Here is a 22,087-nt window from a genome sequence, read left to right as displayed (position 1 = left end):
CCCTAGGCCTTTCAGAGAATTTTGCAAAATAAGATTCACTGCTCTGCTAAATGCTTTTATTAATTGGATCAGTGCCTTGTGCAGAGTTTTAAAACTGCTCCTGTTTTTAAGGGAAACTAAAAAGTTGAAGTCAAGCTCCCCCACTGCATGGGCCCTTTTCCATTAAAGTTTTTTGACCATTGTGCCTCCAAATAGACAAATATGGTGCCACAGCCCCTACTGTTTAGGTGTGCCCTCGGAAGGTGAGGCGCAGTGTGTGGTTGAGTGCATTTTGCTGCCACCATAGCTTCCAGCCACAGTGCTCCTCTTGATGCCATCCAGGTGCCACCTGCACTGGCCCAACAGGTAGGGAAGCTGCCTGTGTACATCATAAATAAAGGGCTTTCCCCAGAACAGCTCCCAGGGAGCTGCCATAGTGCTTTTAGATTCCCACATCCATCACTCCTATTGAGGGCTAAGATGTTGGAGACCCCCATAAAAACAATGCCTCTGGGTGTAAACAGATTTATCAACTGAAATGATTAGCTTCCTGGCAACTCCGCAGGACAGACTTTAGAAACAGGATGGGAAAGCACAGGGTGCTAGAAAAAGATATTGATTCCACATTCATGGCCAAACCACGCGTTTTGAGGTCTGAAGCCAGAGCTGGGGTGAAGCCTGTGTGGTTGGGAAATCTGGAAAATATTCTACATGCCCTTTTAATGCAGTAACTATTTCTCAAGAGTTGTGGCAGGCAGGCTCCCCAGGCACACTCAGGGCCATTTGCAGCCCTCCTCCCAGGCACTGGAAAGTTGTACAGCCTCATCTTTCCAGCCCAGCAGGTGGCTGTCAACGTGGCATATTCTGCCAGTGAGTGTAACAGTTCATCAGACTGTTCAGTTATTCCAGATTGGGCAATTACCTATGCCCGATGTTTCCTTCTCCCCAAAGGTACTGCAGAGCACTTCAGTATTCTGCAATAGCCTTACCAGGAGAAGAAAATAGCAAATATATTGAATGCAGTGAATACTCATGAATGCAATGAGGATGGATAGAATTCTGGCTATGGCCATGACTGTTGTGGACCCTTCTTTAATCCATGCCCCTGATGTCCTTGTATGTCAACATCGGTGTGACCATCCAGCGACCTTAGAGGATGGGTGTGAGGATGAAGTGTTTGTGCCCAGTACTTACAGCACATAGTAACAGCTTCATCGGAAGAATAGGAAAAATCCCTAAATTCATATTAGTGTCTCAAGCATTGCAAAATACAGAGAGACCCCATCCTAAGAGTCTCCTTACATGGGTTGTTGGGTCATAGATGTTCTTCAGTGGTGTTTACTGAGTCTTTCTCACTATGGAAACCCAAAGCTTCTCTATGCTGACATGCGATTTCCTGCACAGGAGCATAGGGGACGTTTGTTTTCCAAAGAACCTTCCCTTCAGCGTCTCATTGGATTCCTGCGACACCCAGTTTTCCTGCACTTAGAGGACTTGCCCAAACTCATGGAGTCAAAAAGTTGTAAAAGTCTGTAGCAGAACCCCAGATCTGACTAAACCTTGGGCTTGTTCATTTCACATTTTGGGTAGCTTTATTCCACATTATCACTCCTCAGCCATGAAACTGTGACAGATACCATGAGGTCCAAGGTGGCAGTCTGTGTTACATGAGCCCATTTCCATATCCGTGTCACAAGTCCTTGATAGGAACTCTCTCTTAGGAGACTCCCTACAACTTCAGAGTAGCCATGTATTTGCCATCCTGTTTTGTGACTTCTGTATCACATTTACATTTGAACCTTATAAGGCACTAAATATTACAAAAAGTATAGCGCTTAAGTGATGTCTTGATGTTTTGGAGAGGCACATTATTAATGAACTGGATGTGTATGTTTGAATTTGATCACAAAAATTAATAAAGAAATTGCTCGTACCTAAATGACGCCAAAACATTCAGAGTTTCAGACAAATTCTGTGGCATACTTTTGATGCATTTCCTCAATATTCTATAAAACTTCCCTGCTATTCTCTTGAATCCCAAACGTGATTTTGATAAACTGTTAGAACTAACAAAGTCGTGACTGGCCCTGTGGCGCAGTAGGTTAATCCTCCATCTGCAGCGCCAGCATCCCATATGGGTGCTGTTTCTAGTTCTGGCGGCCCCTCTTCCAATCTAGCTCTCCGCTATAGCCTGGAAAAGCAGTGGGAGATGGCCCAAGTGCTTGGGCCCTACACCTACATAGGAGACCCAGAAGAAACTCCTAGCTCTTGGCTTCAGATCAGCTCAGCTCCAGCCATTGTGGTCATTTGGGGAGTGAACCAGCAGATGGAAGACTTTTCTCTCTGCCTCACCCTCGAATTCTCTGTAACTCTGCCTCTCAAATAAATGAATAAATAAAAGGACTAACAGGGAGGAGATGAGATTTGTCCAACTGATGATTGATAAAGCTGTTAACTCAGTGTAGTAAAGTCTGGCGGCCTTGAGGCAGCACTATGGTTAACACCATTTGAGACACCCTCATCCCGCATCTCAGTGCCAGGTTTCAAGTCCCAGCTCCATGTCCAACTTCTAGTTTCCTACCAGTGCACACCTTGGAAGGCAGTGATGTTGGTTTAAATACTTGGGTACCTGCCACCCACATGGGAGACCCAGACTGAGTTCCCAGCTTCTGGATGGCCCAGGCTCTTGTATGGATTTGGGGAGTGAACTAGCAGATGGGAGATCGATTCTCTCTCTCCCCCTCTCAAAAAGTCTATCAGCCCTTGAAAAGAATGGAAGAAGAGATGAAATCAGTGGAAGATTACAATTACAATGCTGACATAAAAGTCCTTCTTTGTTGCCTTTCTCACCCAAACTCAATAAAATATCAGGAACAATATTGGCTAGCCAGTGGAATTCATGATGGTTACTTAAGAGAAAGCAGTGGGATCTTAAGTTTCAGCATCCCATTCACAGAGTTCTTGGGGGAAAAAAAATGGAATTGAAATTTTGTTTCGGTGCAAGGATAATTTTGAAATTGTTGCATAGTTTATTCATAATACACATTTTTCATGAACTTTTTAAAAACTCATACATGGATTTCAAAAATTTTTTGCACAATAAGCATCTTTTCATTCTATTTTTCACAAACTTTTTGAAGTATCCTTGTATATGTCAGGTCCTTGTCATGACACGTATTTGGAAGAAAGAATCTCTAGGGAAACATAACGACTCTGTGCCATAAAAGTAGAAGCAAAGGTGAGAAGAAGCCAAAGGGCATGTGATGTTCTTAAATCCTGGACATTTTTTAACCACATTATCCAGCCAGTTGAGCAAGTACCTAGAGGTCACACAGCTGCTTCTAAAACTGATAACGGCCAGGAAGATGCTCCAACTTAGCATCATTATACATCAGTATAATATACATCACTATGCAGCTAACAGCTGGCAGAATCCATCACCCAAGAACTAGAGGTGGCATTTTAAAAACAGTTAACATCAGATAATTGGGCCAAACAAATTAGCAGAAATTAGAAGCATTGAAATCCATGCATTGTTCAAAAGGATAGGGGTAGACATGTGACACAGCAGTTAAGACATGGCTTGTGATGACCTTAGCAAGTGCCTGGTTCCTCCACCTCTGACCCAACTTCCTGCTAATGCATGCCCTTGGAGGCCACAGGTGGTAGAGCTCAATCAGCTTCTGGACTCATGCTTTGGACTGGCCCAGCCCTGGCTGTTGCCAGCATTTGGGGAGTAAAACAGTGGATGGAAGATTTCTCAATCTCTCCCACTCTTGCAAATGGAAGTGTAAATACTGGTCACTATTTTTCCTTTTTCTTAATTAAAGATCGATCTATTGATTTGAGAGGCAGAATTACAGAGATATGGAGACAGAGATATCTTCTGTCCATTGGTTCACTCCCCAAATGCTTACAACGGCCCAAGGGCTGGCCAAGCCAAAGCCAAGAGCCAAGAGCTTCCTCCAGGTCTCTCACATGGGGGTAGGGGCCCAAAAACTTGGGCCATCCTCCTCTACTTTCCCAGGCACATTAACAGGGAGCTGGATTGGAAGTGGAGCAGCAGGGACTCAAACTAGTGCCCATGTGGGATGTTGCCTCTGCCGGCAGCAGCTTATGCTTCTACGCCATAGCACTGGCCCCAACACTAATCACTTTAAGCATGAATTTACAAAGTGATCTCACACAAGAAAACACTGAAGGATAAGATATTTCCTTCCATGCTCTAAATAATATTAGATGCTTTTAATATCCAATATGTGAGGCCGGTATCGTGGCGCACTAGGTTATTCCTCTGCCTGCAGCACCGGCATCCCATATGGGTGCCAGTTCTAGTCCCAGTTGCTCCTCTTCCAGTCCAGCTCTCTGCTATGGCCTGGGAAAGCAGTGGAGGATGGCCCAAGTCCTTGGGCCCCTGCACCCGCATGGAAGACCAGGAAGAAGCTCCTGGCTCCTGGCTTCAGATCGCTGAAGCTCCAGCTGTTGCAGCCACTTGGGGAGTGAATCAACAGAAGGAAGACCTTTCTCTCTGTCTCTCTTTCTCACTGTCTGTAACTCTACCTGTCAAATTAAGTAATTAAAAATCTTTAAAAAATAACCCAATATGCTTTTTATGATACAAATATGAGGAATTCCACATAGTTTTCCATTTCTCAGTGTCAGCTTAATTTTCCGGTATTTCCATTACCATTTGGCTTTCTTCTGTTAGAATTTTTGTGCATAGGAAGATCTATGTTTTCTGATAATCATGTCCAAATTTTCTTCACAAAATGCTACTACTAATCTAAAAAAATCCTAGCAGATGACATTTTGAGGTTTCTATTGGAGTGCCCCAACTAATTGTTTTTGTTTTTGTTTTTGAAAGAGTGATAGAGATACAGAGAGAACAGGAGGAGAGGGAGGGAGAGAGAGAACTTTGATCTACGGGTTCATTCTACAAATGGCCACAATAGCTGGGGCTGGGCCAGGCTGAAACCAGGAGGCTGGAACGCCATGCTGGCCATCTGCTGCTGCTTTCCCAGGTGCATTAGCAGGGAGCTGGATCAGAAATGGGGCAGCTGGGACTTAAACTGGCAGTCCACCATGTCTTAACCCACTGGGCCATCATGCCCTCTTGGTTTGCTCAAACTATTAACTCTTGACCTCTTTTTGTTTTTAGATTCTAAAGACTATTTAAGCTATAAGGGAGCACTCCAACCCTTTTAGCTACACTACTCCAAGCTTTCAGGAATGTTAACAGTGCTTGTGTACTCAGTACATCGCTTAATGCCTTCATCTCCTGCAGAACTTAAAATCTGCCTGCCCCTAACCATGCCTCATTTCCAGTCTCCCCAGGCCAATGCCATTTTTTTTTTTTTTTTTGACAGGCAGAGTGGACAGTGAGAGAGAGAGACAGAGAGAAAGGTCTTCCTTTGCCGTTGGTTCACCCTCCAATGGCCACCGCGGCCGGTGCATTGTGGCCAGTGCACCGCGCTGATCCGATGGCAGGAGCCAGGTACTTATCCTGGTCTCCCATGGGGTGCAGGGCCCAAGCACTTGGGCCATCCTCCACCGCCTTCCCGGGCCACAGCAGAGAGCTGGCCTGGAAGAGGGGCAACGGGGACAGAATCTGGCACCCCAACCGGGACTAGAACCCAGTGTGCCGGCGCCGCAAGGCGGAGGATTAGCCTAGTGAGCCGCAGCGCCGGCGCCAATGCCATTTTTAAACACACAGCTCACCAGTGCAGCTTGACAAACAGGTCAGATTAATCAAAGATATTAATTGAGAGAAAGATAAGAAGATCTAAATTCAGGCATGCCAGTATTCACTTTCTCAGATGCCATTCTAGTGAAACCACCATATACTTCTTCCAAGAGTTTTCACCGTATAAACCCATATGTCCATTTTGGTACATGCTATGGACTGTTTCGGTGTCTGTAAAGGATGAAAAATAAATACTTCACAGCATTTTTACAAGAATCAAATTAGATCAACTCACAAACTCCATGGTAGACTCAACTTATAGATCCTATCAATAGTCTCACCTTGATTGGCAATTTTGACTTATTTCCACATCAGATATTCATTATGAACTTAATTGCTGCTTCTGTCAATTCACTGATATGCAGTCCTACCTGCCTTTGGTTATTAAGCATCAGGTCCTCTCCTAAGGAAATAGAATTGAGTGTAACTTATACAATTAAATGAGACCCTTCTCAAAAGCAAAAGGTTAAGCTGCTGTCAGCACTGGAAATCTCATATGGGTGCCAGTTTAAGTCTTGGCTGCTCTACTTCAATCCAACTCCCTGCTAATGCTCCCAGGAAAGCAGTGAGAAATGGACCAAGTGCTTGGGCCTCTGCACCCATGTGGGAGACTTGGAAAAAGCTCCTGAGTTGAGCCTGGCCAAGACCTGGCCATTGCAGCCATTTGGGGAGTGATGCAGCAGATGGAAGATGGGTTCTCTCTCTCTCTAACTCTGCCTTTGAAGTCAACAAATAAATCTTAAAAAAAAAAAAGCCAAAGGTGAACAATGAAATTCCAAAGCCCCTCATGGTCATCAGAAGGCACACTGGTGATTTGTGATGCATCTCTCCTAAGAGGCCCAGGAATATTCAATAATGCAGAACACGCCTTATCCACAGTGGGCACAGCTATTCATTACTGTCTTACTCACAGAAACTGTAAGATAAAAAGATACAATTAAGGTATGGGGGAAATGTGCCTGACAAAGTCTTGCCACAATGATTACACTCTTAGTTGTAGGAACAAACTCCCTGATGCATGTAGAACCTGGGGATTCTCACTGATGTGCAGAAACCTCTTAATAGGCCAGGCTATTGTGTTTAATCACTGTGGTCATGAACTCAGGCAAAAGGCCCTGGCTTTAAACAAAATTACAATATATTTAATCAGAAATAATAGCATAGTAGAATATCATTATGTTCGATCTCCCAAAGCTGAATATAGCAACCATTAGTTTATAAGTTCTGTGATTATTATGTGTAGAGAAAGAACAGAAAAGAGGGTAAAAACTTACCGACTTTGGTGTAGACATCCAGATAAGTTATCTCAAATCCTGAATTAAGCTAAATCTTGTGCTTTTCTTCAATAAGTAGCAGGAAGCAATTTTGCTTCAAACGTGTTTCATTTGTTACTTTAAGGAAAACCTGATATTAGCTGAAAATCACCTACTAGCACTTCAGCCTTCATGTCAGGTTTTAATGCACCTTTTTTCCCCCTGCAACTGAAAGGAGACTGTTTCAGGGGTTCTCAAACTCCAGTAAGGCCTGGAATCACCTGAAGGTAACAACACCTTGCTGAGGGGCCAGTGCTGTGGCTCAGCAGGTTAAGCCTCCACCTACAACATATCCCATATGGGCAACGGTTCCAGTCCCAGCTACTCCGCATCAGATCCAGCTCCCTGCTAATGTGCCTGGGAAGGCAGTGGAAGATGGCCCAAGTGCATGGGTACCTGCAACCAACATGGGACACTCAGATGAAGCTCCTGGGTCCTGCCTTTGGCCTGGCCCACCCCTGGCCACTTGAGGGGTGAACCAACAGTAAGAAAATCTGTCTCTCTCTATATATATTCTGCCTTTCAAATAAAGAAATTTTTCTTTAATAACAACAAAAGACACAGCTTACATTGCCCCACAGCCCATACCTGAGTGCCTGGCACTGGTTCAAGTTCCAGCTCCTTTGCTTCCAATTCTGCTTCCTATTAATGTTACCCTTGGAAGGCAGCAAATGATGGCTCAAATACTTGGGTTCCCACTTGGGAGACCTAGATGCAGTTCCTAGCTATTGGCTTCACCGTAGCACAGCTCTAGCTATTGCAGGCATTTGGGGAGTGAACTAGCAGATGGAAGACCTGTCTATCTACCACCCACCTCAGCCTTTCAAATAAAGTGAAAAGAAGTTGATGTTTTCGAAAAGCAAGACTTCACTAGAAAATTTAAAAAAAAAAAAAAACATAGCTAAGTAGCAGAACCAAGACTCCTACCCCGGTGCCCTCACTCCAAGGCCCAGGTATTCCCTCTCCTCTATCTCAGGCTTCTTCACTCTGTCCTCTGGCCACCTTACAACACGAGGCACAGCTGCAGAGTCCTGACTGCTACCAAGATGGCTGGAAGGCTGAGTCCTCGGCGCTAACTGGGCTAATTGGTCTCTGCAGTTGAAGGCAATGCATTCTTCTCTTCTATGAATGAGTCGTTCTCAGATGCACCTAGTAGTTCATCTATAGGCATTTCCCCCAATCCAGATAAGAAATCTGTCTTCATTCGTTAAGATATGTGCACTCGAATACTTCGATTTTATCAGGAAGTTCTCACATTTGCAAACCTACTCATAACTCCCTCTGTCCATCTGTGTAGACTTTCTCCCTTTCTTCTGACAGACATTAAAAAAAACCATACCACAGTTAAACAGTTAAAGGTAAGGACTGCACGGATTCCGTCACAGTCTGCTGACCTCCCCGAGTGACCACCAGGCTGGAAGAGGAAGCGGATTATCAGAGAGAAGGCAGAGATTGGCAGGAAGCGAGGGGCTTTTAGGAAAACATCCTGATCCTTATTTTTGCCCACAGATGTGTGTGGGATTGAGGAAATCAGTCCTTCAAAGAGCAAAATCCAAGTTCCCTATCTGCTTCAGGGTTTATTTTCAATACTGAGATTTTCCACAAATTGTGCAAATAGACAATATGCAGAAGAGAAAATACTCAGGGTCAGTATGGGAATCTGCTGGACCCAACCAGTAGCCAGGAAAATGCAAATTAAAATAAGTATGAGGGTTGGCTTTTGGTGGTTAAGATTCTGCTTGGGATGCCTGCATCTCACACTGGAGTCCCAGAGTTCAAGTCCAGATCCACTTCTATTTCCAGTTCCTATGAATGCACACCCTGGGAAGCAGTAGGTGATGGCTTACGTACTTGGGTCCCTGCCTTCTGTGTGGGAGATCCGGACAGACTTTCAGACTCCTGGCTTCTGCCTGGCCCAGCCCTGCTGTTGCAGTCAAGGCAGTGAGTAAGCAGATTGAAGATCGATCGATCTCTCTGTCTCTCTGCCTTTCAAATAAATAAAAATATTTTAAATTATGAGATTTTTATAACGCAGTGCCTATCAAATTGACTACATTCTTAGCTGAAATGGAAAAGGGACCAGATGTGCAATAAGGACTGGATCTCAAATGCAGTCCTCCTTACCTTTCAGCTCTGGGAACTTTTCTCTGATCACCCCCCAGGCCTGAAGAGAGCCCCTCCTCTCTGAGCCAGCTCACACTCGCACCCACACACACCCAGCACTCCAGCCTGTGAAACAATTGTGTTTTTCAATCTGTCTCTACAGGCAGGCTGTGAGCTCTTTGCAGAAAGAGGCAGTCCCACCTCTCTACTCCAACAGTGCCTTACACATATAGATGGTGAATGAGTTTCAATTTAGTGTTGAGTCCAGCAAAAGTAACTCAGGTGAACTTACCCTTGGGCAGCTCACACCAATAGAAGATAGCATTTTCCAAGATGCTCTGAGGACCTGAACCTCCTATTCTTTTACCTTACATAGTCCATGCTACTAAGCTAATCATGGAAGAGTAAGAAGTTTTGAGCATATGCAGCAGCCTTATTAGCACTCACTTTCATTTTTCAAAAGCTTTGGCTCCATGCCTTGTAAAATCAGCGTGCTAAGTAACTCGATCATATAGCTAAGGAAGCAAGCAGATGATTTACCTTGGCTAAGAACATGACTTCTTTAGGATTAGTGGATGGCAGGATAGATGCTAGGGGCTTATTTCAGAGGTGAGAGATCCTGATTCTTTATTTACCTTAGAGTGACAACTGTGGGAGTGAAGAGTAACGGCACTGTGGCATGGCAAGGTAGAGCCACCACCTGCAGTGCTGGCATCCCATAAGGGCACCAGTTCGAGTCCCGGCTGCTCCACTTCCAATCCAGCTTTCTGCTGTGGCCTGGGAAAACAGTAGAAGATGGCACAAGTCCTTGGGCCCCTGCACCTGTGTGGGAGACCCAAAAGAAGCTTCTGGCTCCTGGCTTCGGATTGGCACAGGTTTGGTCATTGCAGCCATTTGGGGAGTGAACCAGGGCATGGAAGACCCCCACCCCCACCCCACCTCTCTCTCTCTCTCTAACTCTGCCTTTCAAACAAATAAATACATCTTTTAAAAAAAAAGTGTAATGGACAGATCAGAGAGACATTGGGAGATAGAATTAACCCAAAGTGATGAGTGATTTGATGCAGAGAGTAAAGGAAAAGTAGGATTCAACAATGACAGTCAGATTTCTGGCTCAAAAAGTTGGTTATTGTCAGTGGCCTTAGGTAAGACAGAAGTCGGAGGAGGAACAGGTGTCTGTCCACAGGAAAACTGAAGACACTGAACTCAGCTTAGGTCTGGTGGACCTGAGGTGTCTGGGAGATGTGCCAAGCAGAGAGAATGCCATCAGCTCTGCATAGAACACTGTAATCAAGAAATAATATGGAACATAGCATGAAAACACCCACTACTATGCAATCATTGCTACTCTCTTTATAAAGTATTCTGTCCATTCAAGCAGATCCTTCAACAAAGCAAATTATGTAGATTTTTATACTGTGATAAAATAGACATAACCTAAAATTTACACTTTAAGCATTTTTAAGTGTAGAGTTCATTGGTGTTGTCTTTTCATATTGTACAGCCATCACTACTATTCATCTTGGTTGTTTTTTAAATTGCCCCCCCCAAATATTTTGTAATTACTTTCATTAACTCAGGCCCTTTTTATTACTATAGGAGTTTTAGAAGTTATTATAATAATGGCTTATCCCATCAACTATGCCGTTTTTCTCATTCATTTTACAATGAGGAATTTGCTCATGAAGTGATTGGAAGCACCTGCAGAGGCTTCACCTAGCTTCAGCTGAATCATGAAGGGTTAAGAAACTTTTCTGTACAAGCAGGCACTTGGGCCTTGCCAGCCGGCCTGAGAGCACGGGAACCTCCCAGCAGCCCCTCCCTGCCCGAGGGGGAGCCGGCCCCTCGGTCCTCCTTCCTGTCCTTTCTGCTTCCTGTGCAGCTGAGGCTCCCGCGGAACTGGGACACAAACTGAAAAAGCAGCCATCAAATTGAATCTTTTTTTTTTTTTTTTTGACAGGTAGAGTTACAGACAGTGAGAGAGAAAGAGAGAAAGGTCTTCCTTCTGTTGGTTCACTCCCCAAATGGGAGAACTTGATTGCATTCCTAGTTCACAGCTCTGGTCTCAGCTTAGCCTCAGCCGTCTCGGGCATTTGGGGAATATACCAGCAGATAACTCACTCTGCTGTCTTGTCTCCCTGCCTCTCAAATAAATAATAAATTAATAAAATTATTATTAGAGGATGAAAATTATTTCAGCCAAATGTACGAAAGAGATTATCAAGAGTATTTGTGGGGCAGGCACTGTGGCGTGGTGGACTAAGCCTCCACCTGCGGTGCCAGCATCCCATACAGGCACCAGTTCATTTCTCAGCTGCTCCTCTTCTGATCCAGATCTCTGCTGTGGCCTGGGAAAGCAGTAGAAGGCTTGGGTCCCTACACCCGTGTGGGAGACCCTGAAGAAGCTCCTGGCTTCAAATCAGCTCAGCTCTGGCCATTGGGGCCATTTGGGGAATGAACCAGTGGGATGAAAGACCTTTCTCTCATCTCTCCCTCTCTAACTCTACCTCTCAAAAAATATTTTAAAAAAAGAATATTTGTGCTTATCATTTTCATCCAACTCTTAGAAAATAAAAGGCTTTTTTATCCATTAATTCACTTCTGTGCTTAGGCAAGTTGTTCTTCTAAAACACACAACGTCCCTGAGTAGACATCAGTACAAATTCTGTCTCCTCAGTGAGACTTCGCTGAGCAGCCACTCACTGCTCTGCAGGCCCGACTTCCACTACAGCCTCGTAGACAGCACTAACCAGGCTCTATGCAGTCCCCTTTGCTGGGTGCTGATTGTGTGTTGGCCTATTGTAAGTGCTTTGTGATGTTTTCTCATTCAATTTATCCTGTGCAATAAATAACTCCGCAATAGTCGCTGTCGTTCCAGATTTTACAAATTAACAAGCAACAAATCAGACTCCATGAGGCAACTTGCATATCCAATGGCACCTACACAGCTAGTAGTAATAGAGCTAGAATTTGAAACCGCGTCTATTTTTGAAACCTGTCTCATAGGGTTTGTGAGAATGGACTTCCTAGTTCCTTTTAAAGGCACTACCAGCCACCATTCCCTCGGGACTGAAACTGGACTTGTCTGTCTGAGCCATTGTTAGCTTCCACACAGCCCAGCTCCATGTGTCTCAAATGATGCCCATTTCCAGTCCCATGGCCACCATCCCCATTTAGCTCCTTAGTGCCACCAGCTGGGTGGATCCCAGGCTCATCCAAACTGTTCTGTCTGCCCCTGGTCTGCCCTTTCTCTTGTTGCTGCCAGGATTGCCATAGACACAAAGCCAAATCTTTCTCTTTTAAGATTTTTTTTATTTACTTATTTGAGAGGTAGAGTTACAGACAGTGTGAGGGAGAGAGAGAGAGAAAGGCCTTCCATCCGCTGGTTCACTCCCCAAATGGCCACAACAGCCAGAGCTGGGCCAATCCGAAGCCAGGAACCATGAGTTTCTTCCAGGTCTCACACATGGCTGCAGGGACCCAAGCATTTGGGCCATGTTCTACTGCCTTCCCAGGCCTTTAGCAGAGAGCTAGATCGGAAATGGAGCAGCTGAGACTCGAACTGATGCCCATATTGGATGCATGTGCTGCAGGCGGAGGATTAACCTACTGTGCCACAGCAGGCCCCAAGCCAAATCTTCCTAGAAGTGAATTCTGAGTCTACCACTTCCTTTTACAAAAATGCACATAGGTTGAGCACCCATAATCTGAAATGCTTCAACACCTAAAATATCTTGAGCACCAACATGACACAAGTAGAAAACGCCACACCTGATCTCATGTGACAGGTCTCAAACACGGGCACATCAAAAATATGGTATAAAATGAGCTTCAGAGGACAGGCATTGTGGTGCAGGAGGTTAAGCCACCTCTTGCAACACTGAAATCCCATTTGAGCTCTGATTTGGTCCCAGATGCTCTGCTTTCAATCCAGTTCCCTGCTAATGCACCTGGGAAAGTTGCTGATGCTGGCCAAAGTGCTTGGGCCCCTCCTACCCATGTGGTACACTGGGATGAAGTTCATGGCTCCTGTCTTCAGCCTGGCCCATCCTGGTTTTTGCAGCCTTCTGTGGAGTGAACCAGAGGATGGAATATCTTGCCCGCTCTCTGTTTCCCTCTTTCTATTGTTTTCTAAATAAATAACAATCTTTTTTTAAAAATGACCTTCATGCTATGTGTATGTATTAATTTTTTCATCACTATAGTGAAATGCCTGAGACAACTAATATATAAAGAGGTAAGGTCTACTAGCTCACAATATTGGAAGTTGAAGTCCAAGGCCAGGGGCACTTCCTGTGAGGGCAGTAGATGGCCATGGCAGAGTGCTTGCTGGGGAGGGATCATGAGGAAATGGAGAACATGAGTGGGCCCAAGTGCAGACTTATGTAACAACCCTCCTGCTGGAACCCCCTTTTGATGGCACACTCCCAGTGACCCAAGGCCTCACCTCCTATACATAATTGCATTAAGCTTCAACCCTCTTTATACCATTAACTTATGACTTTGAGGTTTAAATTCCTGCAGAGTTCAGCACCCAAATCATATTCACACTATAGCAGTGTATAAGGCATATATGAAACATAAATGAATTTTGTGTTTAGACTTGGGTCACAGCCCCAAAATATCTCAAATATTCCAAAAATCTTTAAAAAAAAATCCAAAATACATTTGATCCCATCATTTCAGGTATGGGATACTCAATCCACACCAGCTTCTCTGCTGCCCAGAAATTTAGAACCAACAGGGAAACAGACCCTCGTAGATGTGCAGGACCAGGTCCAGCTTTTCCTGATATCAGGTTCCTAGTATCCACAGAATGGTCAGAGGCTACTCCATCATGGGTGTCTGTCCTCCTGTGGGATCTTGGCTTTTCAAATGCTGGCACTTGGACTTAAGAACTCAGTCAGGGGGGCCGGCACCGTGACTCACTTGGCTCACTTGGTTAATCCTCCGTCTCCGGCACCAGCATCCCATAGGGGCAGCGGGTTCTAGTCCCAGTTGCTCCTCTTCCAGTCCAGCTCTCTGCTGTGGCCCAGGGAGGCAGTAAAGGATGACCCAAGTGCTTGGGCCCTGCACCTGCATGGGAGACCAGGAGGAAGCACCTGGCTCCTGGCTTCGGATCAGCACAGCACCGGCCGTTGCGGCCATTTTGGGGGTGAACCAACAGAAGGAAGACCTTTCTCTCTGTCTCTCTCTCTAACTCTATCTGTCAAATTAAAAAAAAAAAATGAAATCCGGTCATTTGCAGCAAGATGGAGGAATCTGGAAAACATTATGCTGAGTGAATTAAGCCAGTCCCAAAGGGACAAATATCATATGTTCTCCCTGATCGGCAACAACTAACTGAGCACCAAAGGAGAAACCTGTTGAAGTGAAATGGACACTATGAGAAACAGTGACTTGATCAACTCTTGTCCTGACTGTTGATGTATAATGTAATACTTTATCCATTTTAGTATTTTTTTGTTCTAGTACTATTGGTTGAACTCTGTAATTAACACACAATTATTCTTAGGTGTTTAAATTTTAACTGAAAAGTGATCCCTGTTAAATATAAGAGTGGGAATAAGAGAGGGAGGAGATGTACAATTTGGGACATGCTCAATTGGACTTGCCCCAAATGGTGGAGTTAGAAACGTGCCAGGGGATTCCAATACAATCCCATCAAGGTGGCATGTACCAATGCCATCTCACCAGTCCAAGTGATCAATTTCAGTTCACAATTGATCACACTGATAGGTCTAAGAGTCAAAGGGATCACACAAACAAGACTAGTGTCTGCTAATACTAGCTGTTGAATCAAAAAGGGAGAGAATGATCCAACATGAGAAGCGGGATACACAGCAGACTCATAGAATGGCAGATGTCCTAAACAGCACTCTGGCCTCAGAATCAGCCCTTATGGTATTCAGATCTGGCTGAAGAGCCCATGAGAGTATTTTAGGCATGGAAAGCCAAGACACTCTGGGAAAAAAAAGAAGAAGAAGACCTAAATGAAAGATCTCTGCAAGTGAGATTCCAGTGGAAAGAACAGGGCCATCAAAGAAGGAGGTACCTTTCTCTGAAGGGAGGAGAGAACTTCCACTTTGACTATGACCCTGTCGGAATAAGATCGAAGTCAGTGAACTCAAAAGGCTTCCATAGCCTTGGCAACTCATGACTAGAGCCTAGGGAGATTACTGACGCCATAAACAAGAGTGTCAAATTAAGTCAACAACAGGAGTCACTGTGTACTTACTCCTCATGTGGGATCTCTGTCCTTAATGTGTTGTCCAATGTGAAATAATGCTATAACTAGTACTGAAACAGTATTTTACACTTTGTGTTTCTGTGTGGGTGCAAACTGTTGAAATCTTTACTTAATATATACTAAATTGATCTTCTGTATATAAAGAGAATTGAAAATGAATCTTGATGTGAATGGAAGGGGAGAGGGAGTGGGAGATGGGAGGGGTGTGAGTGGGAGGGAAATTATGGGGTGGGGAGCCATTGTAATCCATAAACTGTACTTTGGAAATTTATATTTACTAAATAAAAAAAGAAATAAAAAAAAAAGAACTCAGCCAGGGAAGAGGCAGAAGAAGGCCCTGGTCAGTCACCCAAAAAACACCAGGAACTTGAGTACTGAATCTGATCAGCCACAGGCAAGCCCAGGCAGCCCCAAAATATTTCATCAGGACTGATCAGGACTGCACTTTCCGTCACCAAAGCACAGTGGCTTTGGGGAGTCTCTGAGGGCCCCTAGCTGTTCAGCGCCTAGGGGACCCTTGCAGACATGGCCATCCAGACTTCCAGTTCACGTGGACACAGCCTCAGGCAGCTGCACGTCATAGGAAGACAGCCGTTCCAAGGGGGAGTGTGGATTTTACCCGTGATTTCATACTTGCTAAGTTGGATGCAGAAAGACTTGCTTCTTACGAGCTCCAAACTACAGAAAACAATTCCCTGAACCACCTTTCCTGGGAGGGATGTGCAGACGTTCACCTCTCCATTCGCATACCTGAGCTTTCCAAGGAAGATTATTTTTCATTTACGATGCCCTTTTCATTCAAGCCTGTTTTGTTAGGGTTTTAACACCCACTGGGTGCGTTCACGTGTTTCACTGTAGCAATCATCTTTCCCTATCCAAGTATCTCATAATAGCATGTTGTGTGCCTTAAATATGCACAAAATTTATGTTTCAAAATACAAAAACTTCACTTTATTGGGGGAAAAATCACTTGTCTCACTATAACTTAGCGTATTTCTCAATTCCTCAAATGTAGGCAAGTGTTTTGAAAAGATTGAGATCAAGGGCTGGCATTGTAGCACAGCAGGTAAAACCACTGCCTGTGACACTGGCATCCCACATGGGTGCTGGTTTGAGTCCTATCTGTTCCACTTCCAATCCAGATTCCTGCTACTGTGTGAGAAAGCAGCAGAGGATGGCCCAAGTGCTTGGAACCCTGCACTTATGTGGGAGAATTGGAAGAAGCTCCTGGCTTTGGAGCAGCCCAGCTCCAGCTGTTGCAGCATTTGGGGAGTGAACTAGTGGACCGAAGCTCGCTCACTCTCCCTCTCTCTCTCTAACTCTGCCTTACAAATAAATATTTTTAAAAAAAATGATTGAGAGCATTGAAGTATCCTTCTTGCTGTCTGATCGCTTCCCCTCAACACTGAACCTGACCCTCAGTCCCTCCAACTTTCCTGTCCCACACCCTGCTGCCCTCCCCAGTCAAGGGAGCAGTTGCAAAGACAGCTGTCTTGGGGCCAGCTCTGTGGCAGAGTGGGTAAAGCCGCCGCCTGCAGTGCCAGCATCCTATAAGGGTGCTAGTTCGAGTCCCGGCTGCTCTACTTCCGACCCAGCTCTCTGCTGTGGCCTAGGAAAGCAGTAGAAAATGACCCAAGTCCTTTGGCCCCTGCACCTGTGTGGGAGTCCTGGAAGAACCTCCTGGCTCTTGGCTTCGAATCTGCGCAGCTCCGGCCATTGCTGCCAACTGGGGAATGTACTAGTGGATGGAAGACCTCTCTCTCTCCGCCTCTCTTTCTCTAATTCTGACTTTCAGATAAATAAATCTTAAAAAAAAATGCCTCCATCACACAGTCCTTCCACAAGCATCCCTGCAGAGGGTGACCCTTGATGCAGCCCAATGAGAAGCTCAGCTGACCCCACAGGGAGCTTGAACACTGAGTTGGCTCAGGTTGGGCAGAAGGTTCAGTGCTGTAAGCCCAGAGCTGTCAGTCACTTCTCCTCAGCCCAAGGCTGGTCACCAGTCCACCAGAGTGCAGAGAAATCCCTCAGCCCTAAGAAGGGCTCTGGGCAGCCCACCGCAGCAACCGCCGCCCTAGAATTCCCTCTCTGCTTGCTCCTTTCAGCTAAGTCCAGGAGAAGAGGTGTACGTCTTCCAGGAAGCCCACCACCACCACTGCCCCTCACAGGACCATACCTCCCCTAGCACCACAGCTCTGTGACTCCTGTTTCTCCGTCCCGACGGCTTGGGTAAACAAGCCAGACTGAATACTCTTGGAAGGCAGCTGCTCTGTTGGTTATCCCGCCCCTCCCGACATGGAGCTTTCCCCATGTAGCGTCTTCTTCCCGCAGAGCAGTGTAGTTCGAGGGGAAGAATGCAGGCTCGAGGCTCCCATCCAGTCTGGAATTCTTGCTGGCTGAGACACCTCAGAAGAGCTATTTAAACTCAGAGATTTAACTGTACAACAGAGACAGCACACCCATGTGTCCCTGTGGGTTGTCTATTCATAGTGCAGCTACACCAAGAGGCCATGATGCACCACACATCCTGTGCATGTATTAGTCCTTGTCCTTATGCCTCTTTTTATGTGTACAATGCCATTACAGAAGGCCACACAGCTGCGATATGACAGCCTTGAAATGTAAGCACAACCCCTACCACAGCCTTGCTCCCTGATGCAGCTTCTGCACCTGTGGGACAAAACCACTGCAGGCTTTGCCACTCTGCACACACTGCCCCCAAGCACAGGGTTCCCGGGCCTTGTTCTGCACACACTGCCCCCCAAGCCCAGGGTTGCGGGCCCTGCCTGCCCCTGCCCACAGCCCCTGCCCAGCCTTCTCTCAGAACCAAGCCGAAAGAGCACTTTTCTCCATGAAGGTTCCTTTTACTCCTACCACACATATGCACTTGGGTCACTCTCCTCACTCTCCTTTGTACCATGGCCAGCTATGTCTAAGGCTCTCTTTTTCAACAGATTGTAAACTCCTTGGAAAAAGGCCTGTATCAGTCATCATAATACTTGTAGTACTTAGCGTAGCATTTTTTTTCAATAGTAAACATTCACAATGCATCTGTTGAATTGAATTTCTTCAAAACTCACAGTTCCTTAGCTTTGGAATGCCCTTTTTAAAGCTCTAATTTCATCTCCTCAAGAATTTTTGGGCTTTTTATTGTTAAATTTCTTCTTACTTTATCCATGAAAAGAGCTGTGCTCCTTACTCCTCATGCAGGATCTCTGACCTTAATGTGTTGTTCAATGTGAAGTAATGCTATAACTAGTACTCAAACAGTACTTTATACTTTGTGTTTCTGTGTGGGTGCAAACTGTTGAAATCTTTATTAGTATATACTAAATTGATCTTCTGTATATAAAGATAATTGAAAATGAATCTTGATGTGAATGGAATGGGAGAAGGAGCAGGAGATGGGAGGGTTGCGGGTGGGAGGGAAGTTATGGGAGTGGAAGCCATTGTAATCCATAACCTGTGCTTTGGAAATTTATATTAAATAAAAGTTAAAAAAAAAAAAAAAGAAAGAGCTGTGCTCAGGAGGAAGCCAACCAGGGGCCAGATTCCAGCTTGGCTTGCGTGCCCCATGCCGGTGCTCTGCTGGCTGTTCATGAGTTTGTGTCCACTCAGCCCTGCAAGCAGACAAGTCAGGCTGTTAGGGGTCTGGCACATATGATGGACTGATGGTGGACTATCACAAGCCAAGCCAGCAAATCCCTCAACTGAGGCTCAAGAGGAAGCTTACCTTCCAGGCCCATCAGGATCAGCAGGTGAGCATCATGCAGGCAGTGGGTCTCCTGCTTCGGCCTCCAGGAAGACCAGGAATGGTCAGGGCCTTAAGGAGAGGCAAGTTCTCTCTATCCCCTCTGGTTCCTCAAGCCTCCGCAGACTGCAGGGAGAAGGAAAGCCATCATCTGCTCCCTGTAGTGATCTTTAGAAAGTCATGGCCCAAATGCCCACTTTCAGCCCCTTCAGTTCACCGAAAAATGAGCTGAGAAAGAGAGGGTCAAGGATGTAGCCAACCTGCCGCCTTCCAGAACAAGACTGCTTAGGTAAGTGGATTTGCATTAAATTTCTCTTAGAAAAATATGGGAAACACAAAACTCAACTCCCTTTCCTCAGATGGCTTACAGTCCAGCCAAGGAGACTCTCTCGCTGCCTTTGACTTCCTGGACTCATCCTAAGGATGAGGTACATGGCACCATTACCTTGCAGTTGAAATGCTAGGTCACAGCAAAAGAAGAGCAGCAGCAAAAAGCCAGCTCGCTCAGCACCCTGGCAGCCCCACTGGTCGAACAAAGCACTAGTTAGAACCTCAGATGACACACATTACTGAGCAGCCTTCAGCCACCAGCTTTCACAGCTCAGATCAATGTGTTCCTCATTCCCAGCAGACTCTGGATGCAAGAGCTACAGCTGCACTGAGGAAAAGCTGTGCTAAGTAGCAACTTGTTTTCAGGCCAGCGTTGGCAGACGCAAGGAAGCATGCCAATTATCTGCATTTCCCCTTCTAACAAGCAGGGTTTTCTCCTTGTGAGGCATCTACCAGTTCCATGAAATGCTCTTAACAAAGGGACCAATAGGAAAGCAAAATCTTTTCACCCACTGGGGACCGGCAAGTTCGTCAACAGAGAGAGGTACCCCCACATAGAGAAGCAATGGGGAAAATCAGGACTCTTGGGTTCTTTCTTTCTCCATCTGCAAGAGGGTGGTTCATTGTAAATTTATGATAGACTGATGGGGGATGAAATGGAGAAAAAGGAAGCAGAACAGGGGGAGAGGGGAGGAGGGAAAAGAATAATGAGTTCCTTCCAGTGCAATATGAGCAATGATGTAAGAAAGCCTCTTTGTTTAAGAATTTCAATGAATAGAATTGAATTGGACTTTGGACAAAGAGTAGAAACTAAACAACCTTCCTTGAAGCCAGTTCAAACCTCAGGTTCCAGGTGACTTAAAATGTGTTAAATGTCAACAAACCACAATTAGGTCCCTAACTGAATCCATCATCTCCACGACCTGTTCCCCATGCAGCTCCCTGGACGTGAACCAGTGTCCATATGGGATGCTGGTGCCACAAGCAGGGGCTTAGCCTACTATGCCACAGCACCAGCCCACCCCAGGACTTATATAAGATAATTCAGAGTCAACATGTGCCTTTGATATTTTTAGTCAGTTTGGTACATATAGAATTCACTATTATAACTGTTCTTTTCATTTTGTCTTTGTCCTGTGTCTTCTTAGCCAGCTTGTATGTTGGTTAGGAGATATAGAACTCAAATGAATGGCCACTGAAGAAAATGATTTCCATTTCTTTGTTGTTTTTCAATTATAGTCATCCTAATTGATGGAAGGTATTTCAATAGAAGTGGTATTCAATGTGCTTTGGATTTTTCATCTCTCAAATAACCAATGCTGTTGAGCATCTTTCTAGAACTTTATTTGTGTATCTTTGGAGAAATGTCTTTTCAAATCTGCTGCCCAAATTTTAAATTGGTTATGTATCTTTTTTATTGGTGAGTTGTCAGTGTTCTTAATGTAAGCTAAATATAAGTTCCTTATAAGAGAGATGACTTTAAAATATGGGTGGTCTTTTGACTTTCTTAATTGTGTCCTGAGAAGCACAACAGTTTTTTATTATTATTATTATTTGACAGGTAGAGTTGTAGACAGTGTGAGAGAGAGACAGAGAGAAAGGTCTTCCTTCCATTGGTTCACCCCCCAAATGGCCGCTATGGCTGGCGCTGCACCAATCCAAAGCCAGGAGCCAGGTGCTTCCTCCTGATCTCCCACGTGGAGGGGAAAAGCCCAAGCACTTGGGCCATCCTCTACTGCCTTCCTGGGCCACAGCAGATAGCTGGCGCGGAAGAGGAGAAACCGGGACAGAACTGGTGCCCCGGCCGGGACTAGAACCTGGGGTGCATGCACCGCAGGCGGAGGATTAGCCTAGTGAGCCGCGGCACTAGCCCCGTGCACAGCAGTTTTTAATTTTGATAAAGTCTAACTCAGTGTGTCTCTTGTTGACTGTGCTTTTGGTATCATATCTGAAAAACTGCCTAATCCAAAATTTATTCCAATGTTTTCTTGTGTTTCATTGTCTTCATCCTTACATTTAGGAGTATGGTTAATTTTGAGTTAATTTCTATGTATGGACTGAGGTTAGAGTGAAATATTTTCATTTTATTTTATTTTTACTTTTTAAAAATATGTATTTGAAATATTTACAGAGAGGGAGGGGGAGAGACAGAGGGAGACAGAGGGAGACAGAGGGAGACAGAGGGAGACAGAGGGAGACAGAGGGAGAGAGAGAGAGGAGAGAGGAGAGAGAAAGAAGTGAGAGAGCTATCTTCCATCTACTGGTTCACTCCCCAGATGGCCAGGGCTGGGCCAAGCTGAAGCCAGGAGCTTCTTCCAGTTCTTCTATGCAGGTGCAGGGGCGGCCTCACCTGCTATACCACAATACCAGCTCCCAAGGTGAAATACTTTAAGCCATTTTGTAAAGCAATGTTTTTATTACATTGAAGCAGTACATTTTCTTCCTTATTTTAACTCATTCTCCTTCAGTAGAGATTTGTTCATTCATTCATTCAACAAGATTTTACTTGGTAAAGTGGTATGTGCCAGGCTTAAGCATAGAGTACACAGCAAATAACGAGTAGTACCTATTTCCAATGAGGTGAAGAGGAGGAGGTAAAGAGAGAAGGGAACTGACAA

This window comes from Oryctolagus cuniculus, chromosome 6, assembly GCF_051225735.1.
Source record: "Oryctolagus cuniculus isolate XC-2025 breed Fujian yellow rabbit chromosome 6, ASM5122573v1, whole genome shotgun sequence".
In the NCBI taxonomy this organism is placed as follows: Eukaryota; Metazoa; Chordata; class Mammalia; order Lagomorpha; family Leporidae; genus Oryctolagus; species Oryctolagus cuniculus.
The sequence above is the reverse complement of the archived record's forward strand: the minus strand, read 5'-3'. Positions refer to the sequence as shown.